Below are 7,692 nucleotides of genomic sequence, written 5' to 3'. Positions count from 1 at the left end.
CACCCCAACCTCCCGCCCACACCCTACTGGGCTCCGGGAGTTTGGACAAGGGGGTACGCAATTCTGCGTACCGTTGTAGCCAGAAGGCCAGGTCCGCCCCTGATAGAGACTCATTTCGAACCAGCAGGGTTACCTGCACCAGGTCGGGTCTGCTGATCGGTACAGCCCGGTAGTTCTTCCAGTCCCCTCTCTCCCATACCCCTTCGTATCTCTCCCAGAAGACCTCCATGCCTTGCTGGGTTAGAAAGCTAATATCGTATTCCGGTATATTCACCGGATGAATACAGGCATAGAGGTCCTCTGGGAGGAATCCTAGACCCAGGACCAATCTCAGGACCGCATCCCTGCTTGGCATCCCCCCTCCCCCACCCATCTCAATTGTACCACATTCCTCCTTTTGGGAACCTGGCCTCCCCTACCCCCCTAGTTCCCCTGCGCCCGCCTCCTCCACCCACCACCGCCGCAAAGGACGGACCCCCCCCCACCATCCCCCCCCTTTCTCCAGCGCGGGGACTCCCCCGCTCCTGATGCACCATATCCTCCTCTTGCCTTCCCCCTTTCTCAGACTCCCTCCCTATCCCTCCCCCCAACATGCCTTGTACCCCTTCAACCAGCAAACCTTGGTCCCCTGCACCCCCCACCCCCGAGCACTCGTATCCCCTGCAGTCACAGTGTCCATCAGTTCAGTGCCTCCTGCAACAGAAACCCTGCCTGTCTCCCCATCGATTTGGTCCGTAAGAACTTTGAGAGCAGGTTCCCCTATATAACTGGTCCCCTCCCAGTGCCCCTGCCCCCCTCCCCCTCCCTTTGAACCAACCCCTCCCCCCAGAGCCAACCACCCCGCTGCCTGGCCGGAATCAGAATCCCTAGTACCACCAGTTAAGTTTACTTCTGGTTAGGGTTACCATATGGCTCCAGAAAAAGGAGGACGGATTGAGCCAGCCGGGTTTTACTTCCATTGCTTTCAATGGAAAGCAATTGCTTTCAATGGAAGTAATTGAGCCAGCCTGGTTTTACTTCCATTGCTTCAATGGAAGTAAAACCCGGCTGGCTCAATCCGTCCTCCTTTTTCTGGAGCCATATGGTAACCCTACTTCTGGTACGCATGGCAAGGCAAGCACCCCTCCCTCCCGCCCAAAACCCTACTCTCTGGACCGGGTCCCTTTTTCCCCCAGCGTTCTGCTCCGTCGGATCCTCCAGCTCCGCTGTTTCGCCAAGCGGGCGGGGCTTCCCACATTCCAGAAGTGCCTGCCCTCTCACACATGGGGAATCCTCTGGCGCTGCAGCTATTTCCCCTGCCTGCCATTGTAGCTGTTCTGCAGTCTTTCCTGCTCCCACAGCCCGATTGGCTGGAGCCTCTTGCTCTGCTGCCAGGCCGGTTTGTTGCAAACACTTCTGATCCTCCTGTGCCTTCTTCATCGAGAACCCAGTCTCTTTCACCAGGTTTTCCTCTGCTAAAACCTCACCATTCTCAGTCTTTGGCAGTGCTGCAGCCTGCCTGGCCGTGACCTCCAGCCCCTCAGTGCTGTGTGGGCGGGGCCTCTCCAAATGCATTGGAGTCAGTGTTTGTCTCCTGCTCTCAACTCCTGCTGCAGGCAATGGGCACAAAACCAATGGCTGCAACTGCCTCTGCTGACCTCTTGCTTCTTGCTCAGGTAAGTTTTTCATTTCTGCTTCCACCATCACTGGTGTAGAAAAGAGTCTCTCTCCTGAACTTCCATCCCCTGTTTCTACAAGATGAAAAGTCTGGGTTTTAAAACTTTTTTCCTGTTCAGTTTTTCCAACCTCAGGTTCCCTTAACGAGGATGCCTCTTCAGCCCCACCTCCAGTCCTGCTTGCTCCAGAAGCTGCCAGAAGGGACCCAGACTGACTAGCAAGGTACTGCATATACTGTAATGTCTTTTGGGTACTGGGCCCAGGAAGCTCCTCTGGCCCCTGGGTGTTCTGGGGTCCAAGGTCTGAGCTCCTACTCTCCTTCTCTGTTTGCTGTTGTGACTGTTTGTTTGAAGGTTGTCAGGGCCTTCCCCCCCCCTCTCCGAGGCCATTCTTTCTCGGTTGATGTAAACTTCTCTCAGAGGGTTCCCAGAGCCCTTTTTCAATGCCCCCAGCAAATGTTCTTTCTTTTGAAGAAGCTTGAGTAAACGGGTTACCTCCTTTGTATAAGTCTTGCGGTGCTCCACTGGGGCTAGTTTGCACAGGGCTTTTGCCATTTTAACACATTTCCCCAACTCCACCACCTCTTTTTCTGTGCTTTTTATCTTTCTCACCCTTTTAATCAGGCCACTGGTCGGGTCTTCTGGATCCTGACAATAGTCCGTGAAATCTTCCTCCTCTGAGGAGTCACTGTCCTCCTCCTCTGACACCAGTAGGGCCTCCCGGCAGATCTCCATTACCTCTGCTCTCTCCTCCCTCTCCTTCTCCGATCTGCTGTTCTCTGGGGCCTCCCCCAGCTCTCTCCCCCCCTCACCTGCTAGATGGCGTGCCACTGTGAGGGGGGTATCGGTCTGGGTTCCTCCCGTGGAAGCCTGCACTCTTCGATCCACAGGGCTCCTTTCCCTCCTCTCTGGAGCCCTGCCAGAGAGGGAACTACTTCTCCTGGCCTTCTGGTCCCTGGCCCCAGGAGACCCCCTGGCCTGGGGCTTTCCTGAGGACCGCTCCCCAGGGACCTTCCTCATTTCTGGGGAAGGAGCTAGGCCTCACTCCCTTCCCCCTGGAAGCCTGCAGACCCTCTGACAGCACTTCCTCCTCCTTCCAAGTCTCGACAGCAACTAACTTGGAATGCCCTCCCGTGGGAGGTGGTGGAGATGAAAACGGTAACGGAATTCAAACTTGCGTGGGATAAACATAAAGGAATCCTGTGCAGAAGGAAGGGATCCTCAGGAGCTTAGCCTAGAATGGGTGGCAGAGCTGGTGGTTGGGAGGCGGGGCTAGTGCTGGGCAGACTTATACGGTCTGTGCCGGGGCTGGTGGTTGGGCGGCGGGGATAGTGCTGGGCAGACTTATACGGTCTGTGCCAGAGCTGGTGGTGGGAGGCGGGACTAGTAGTTGGGAGGCGAGGATAGTGCTGGGCAGACTTATTCAGTCTATGCCAGAGCTGGTCGTGGGAGGCAGGGTTGGTGGTTGGGAGGCGGGGATAGGGCTGGCCAGACTTATACGGTCTGTGCCCTGAAGAGGACAGTACAAATAAAAAAGTAGCACATATGAATTTATCTTCTTGGGCAGACTGGATGGACCGTGCAGGTCTTTTTCTGCCGTCATCTTCTATGTTCTGTGTTCTTAATGGAGTGAATTCAGAGAAATTTAAGTTGGGTACAAGCACAAGGCAGGGGTGTCCCATGTGACCACTCCTTTTTACTCTGACAGTGGATTGCTTTGCACAAAAGATTTATTTATTTATTTGTTACATTTGTATCCCACATTTTCCCACCTTTTTGCAGGCTCAATGTGACTTACATAGTACCGTAAACGGCGTTAGCCAATTCCGGTATGAACAAGGTGATATTGAGGTACATGTATGGTAAAGACCATTGAGGGGAACTTAGAGAGGGAGAGGAAGGATTAAGTTATGTCCAGTTACAGTCTTTGGTTATGTTATGTCGCTGGTATCCCTTGCCAGTCAGAATTTCAGGATATCCAAAATGGAGTATGCATGAAAGAGATCTGCATATAATAGAGGCAGTGTATGCAAATCAAGATCATGCATATTCATTGATCAGAGCCAATCCCCTTATACTGCCTATATTTATTTATTTATGACATTTATATCCCACATTAGCCCGAGTAGAACGCAGGTTCATCAGTTACAGAGGAAGATCATAAGGTCCTCCTTTGTGCTGATGATACTTTGGTCTTTATGAAATACCCAGTAGAATTTCTCCCCAAACTGCAGAACAATTAACAAATTTAGTACTTTTGGGGCTGTTTCTGGCTTCATAGTGAACACTGATAAAACAGAGGCCTTATGTTTCAATCTTTCTCCTATAGAATGACTAATGGTTCCCTTTCAAATAGCAGAGAAAGGTGTTAGGTACTTGGGAATTATCATTATAGATAAATTAGACCTGTTATTTGCGGTAAATTATGGGAAACTCACAGAACAGGTTAAAAAGACCTTGGACACCTAGAATCCTGTTTTTAACAAAGTAGAGGAGAGCTGCTGCTATGCAGATGATGATTTTGCCTAAATTTTCTGTTTTTGTTTACACGCCAACCAATACAGATTCCTAAATCTCAATTTAGGATCTGGAAATTGATGTTTCAACATTTTTTATGGAAAGGGAAAAAGGCAAGTATCCAGCTCCAGAGGCTTTCGTCTCCCAAATCTTGGGTTGGTAATGCCTTCCATAATTTGCAACAATATTATAATGCTGCCATTTTAAAAGCTCTCCAAGAGTTTTAGTTTGAGGCCCCTGAAGTACATTGGGTGCATTTAGAAAACGTTCTGAAGCCATTTTCCATCTTTGAAACCCCACTGAGGGTGCAGAGTGAAACTTCCTCACCTCTCATGGTCATATATTTCTGGGTCTGCTGCAGAAAATATGCCCAGCAGTTAAGAATTAGGAATGCAGCTTGATTAAAGTTTTTAATCGTGATTAATCACACAATTAGAGGTGTTCCATTTATTTATTTATTTCCTGCTGCAGTTTCTTGTGACTTTGAGCAAGTCACTTAACCTTCTGTTGCCCTGGGTACAAAATAAGTACCTGTACATAATATGTTGACCACTTTGATTGTAACCACAGAAAGGCGGTATATCAAATCCCATCCTCTTTCTCTTCCCTAAAGGACTGATAATTTTCCTCCTTCCCAACCCCATATCCAACATCTCTCCCTTTCTCAACCTTCACTCCCTCTCCTGTTCCCCCAGATTTATCTCTTTCTTTCCTGGGGTCCATTATATTCTCTCTCTCTCTCTCTCTCTCTCTCTCTCTTTCTTTCTCTTTCTCTCTTTCCTTCCTTCCATTGTCCAGTACCTCTCCCTCCCTCTCCTCCACCCCGGTGGGCAGCAGACACAAGCTTGGTGGGCAGCAGCACCAAGCTCTTCTCTTGGCTTCTGAAGCTCACTGAAGCTCACTGCCTTGATCATAGCTGCCAGCAGTGACCCTTTCAGTTCTGTTTGCAGGTCTTCAGCTCACACCTCCCCCCACCCAGGGTTCAGCATCTGCCCACCCTTCCAATACCCCCACTGGCCTACATTAAAGGTGGTCTGCTGGTCCTGGGAGTGGCAGAATTGCACATATGCTGCCTGTGGCTTACTCCGAAGCTTTCCCTCTGGCCCGTCCCGCCTCCTCTGACATCATTTGCAACAACAAAAAAAATGATGTTTCTCACTATATATAACAGGAAGAACAATACAGAAAAACCAAGTTAATCAACCTATAACTTACTATAAACTTGGATACTCACTTTATCTATCTTTTTTGCTTATGCATTTATTCAAATATGCAGCTGATATGGCAAGAATGAAGTGGATGAATGATATATGACTGGATTTTATTGAAGCACAAACACGAGCACAATATCCTCAAGGGAAGTGATTATATTTACTTTGTTAGATAAGCAATTATATTGCATGTAGTCGGGGTAAAGCAGTATATGTGGGGAGTTTATTTGGTTATTACCTATCATTGCATATCTCCTTAATATTTTATTTAACACCACGTGTTTATTTAGAAATGTACAATACTGCAAAGTAGTTCTGTGTATTTAGCTATATTTAGATGCAGCACATGTAGCTTTACATTCAGCTTAGCGCAATATATATGCAATTTACTATACAGGATTTGGCTATATATACCGTATTTTTCGGACTATAAGACGCACCGGACCATAAGACGCACCTAGGTTTTAGAGGAGGGAAATAGGAAAAAAAATTTTTTCCTTTTTCCCTCTTCTAAAACCTAGGTGCTCCGGTGCGTCTTGTCCGAGTTCGGGATCGCCCTCCCCTACTCACGTCAGCGATGTTCCCTGGTGGTCTAGTGACGTCGGGGCAGGAAAGAGCCCCCTCTTTCCTGCCCAGTGCGCTGCTCTCCGCCCTCCTCCGTCCTCCTGTATGCTGCCTGACGGTCTCGGTGAGATTCAAAATGGCCGCCGAGAGTCTCGGCGGCCATTTTGAATCTCGCCGAGACCGTCAGGCAGCATACAGGAGGACGGAGAGCAGCGCGCTGGGCAGGAAAGAGGGGGCTCTTTCCTGCCCCGACGTCACTAGACCACCAGGGAACATCGCTGACGTGAGTAGGGGAGGGCGATCCCGAACTCGGGGGGGGGGGAGGGCGATCCGGAATCGCTACCTTCGGACTATAAGACGCACCCCCCATTTTCCTCCCAATTTTTTTGGGGAAAAAAGTGCGTCTTATAGTCCGAAAAATACGGTACATGTGTGGTGAATATTCTCGAGTTGACTTTGGTGTATGTACATACATATTTTGGAGGGGGGACATTAAATGTGCAATGATGGTTCCATCTGTGATACTACCACATATTCCCCTTGGGGATATAATGGTTTGAATGGTTAGGTCTGAGCACATTTTATAACACATTAACATATTTGAATACATGCATAAGCAAAAAAGATAGATAAAGTGAGTATCAAAGTTTATAGTAAGTTATCATTATGTTTCTGCCTGGTTGGAACAGGTCAGAGGGAAAGCTTCGAACCAGGCAGCAGACAGCTTATATGCAACTCTGCTGCTGGTGAGGATCAACAGAAGACTACCTTTAAGGTAGACTGGTGTGGGTGAGGGGGGGTGATGTTGAATTGCAAACGAGGGAGGGGGGGAGATGTTGGATTGCACCGAAGACTGATTGGGAGTGGAAGAGAGCAGAAGAGATGTTTGGAGGAGACAGGAGACACTGCAATGTGATTAGTTTTTTTAAAATCACAATTAATGATTTAATGCATTAATCACAGAGTTAACTGCAATTAAAGTGCAGCCCTATTAAGAATATATTAAAGGTTGGAGGCCCATTATCACCTTTCAGTAAATTAAGCCATTTCCATTCTGGTTCCACTTCCTATTTTCATGTACTTAGAATATGCCTAGAGGAAATTAATTGGTAACATTGTGTAGATCAGTTCTATCAGGGATCCCTTCTGTCCCATGCTCATTGGCAGGAGTGGGTACATATTAAGATCTCTTTTATCAATTTTTTCAACTTCAGGACTTATTGTTAGGATCTGAGGCTAAGAAGAACCTACACAGATCTGCAACAATTAGAAATAGCAATATTTAAAAGTGGTTCCAGAAAAGGTATCTTATCCTATATTTACACTACATTAAGGGCGAAAAGAAGCACAAATCTCATCAGAACAGTGTTTGGGTATTGAGTTGGGGGAGAATGTATAGGGAATTGATAATGCTTATATTCATCACTGTTCTTAACAAATTATAGACAATTACAATTTAACTTGATTCATAAATTGCCGGCCCATACAGCTCAGATATTTGGGTCAGCAGAGGGTGCCTACTGACAACTATGAATATCTTTGGTGGGACTGTTCAGTTATTCAATACTTCTGAAAAGAAGTGTGGAATTACACTTTTCAGTGGAATGTAGAACAATGGGACTGACTCTTTGTGGTGTTTACTAGTTCTCCCTGGTGAGATGGACCAGGGCCGCCGAGAGGAGTGGGGCAGGGGGTGCAAAATTCCCTGAGCCAGGCCTCAGTAAGCTTCTTCCTGCCTGCTTCTG

Source organism: Microcaecilia unicolor, chromosome 2 (assembly GCF_901765095.1).
Source record: "Microcaecilia unicolor chromosome 2, aMicUni1.1, whole genome shotgun sequence".
Taxonomy (NCBI): domain Eukaryota; kingdom Metazoa; phylum Chordata; class Amphibia; order Gymnophiona; family Siphonopidae; genus Microcaecilia; species Microcaecilia unicolor.
Note: the sequence above shows the minus strand (reverse complement) of the source record.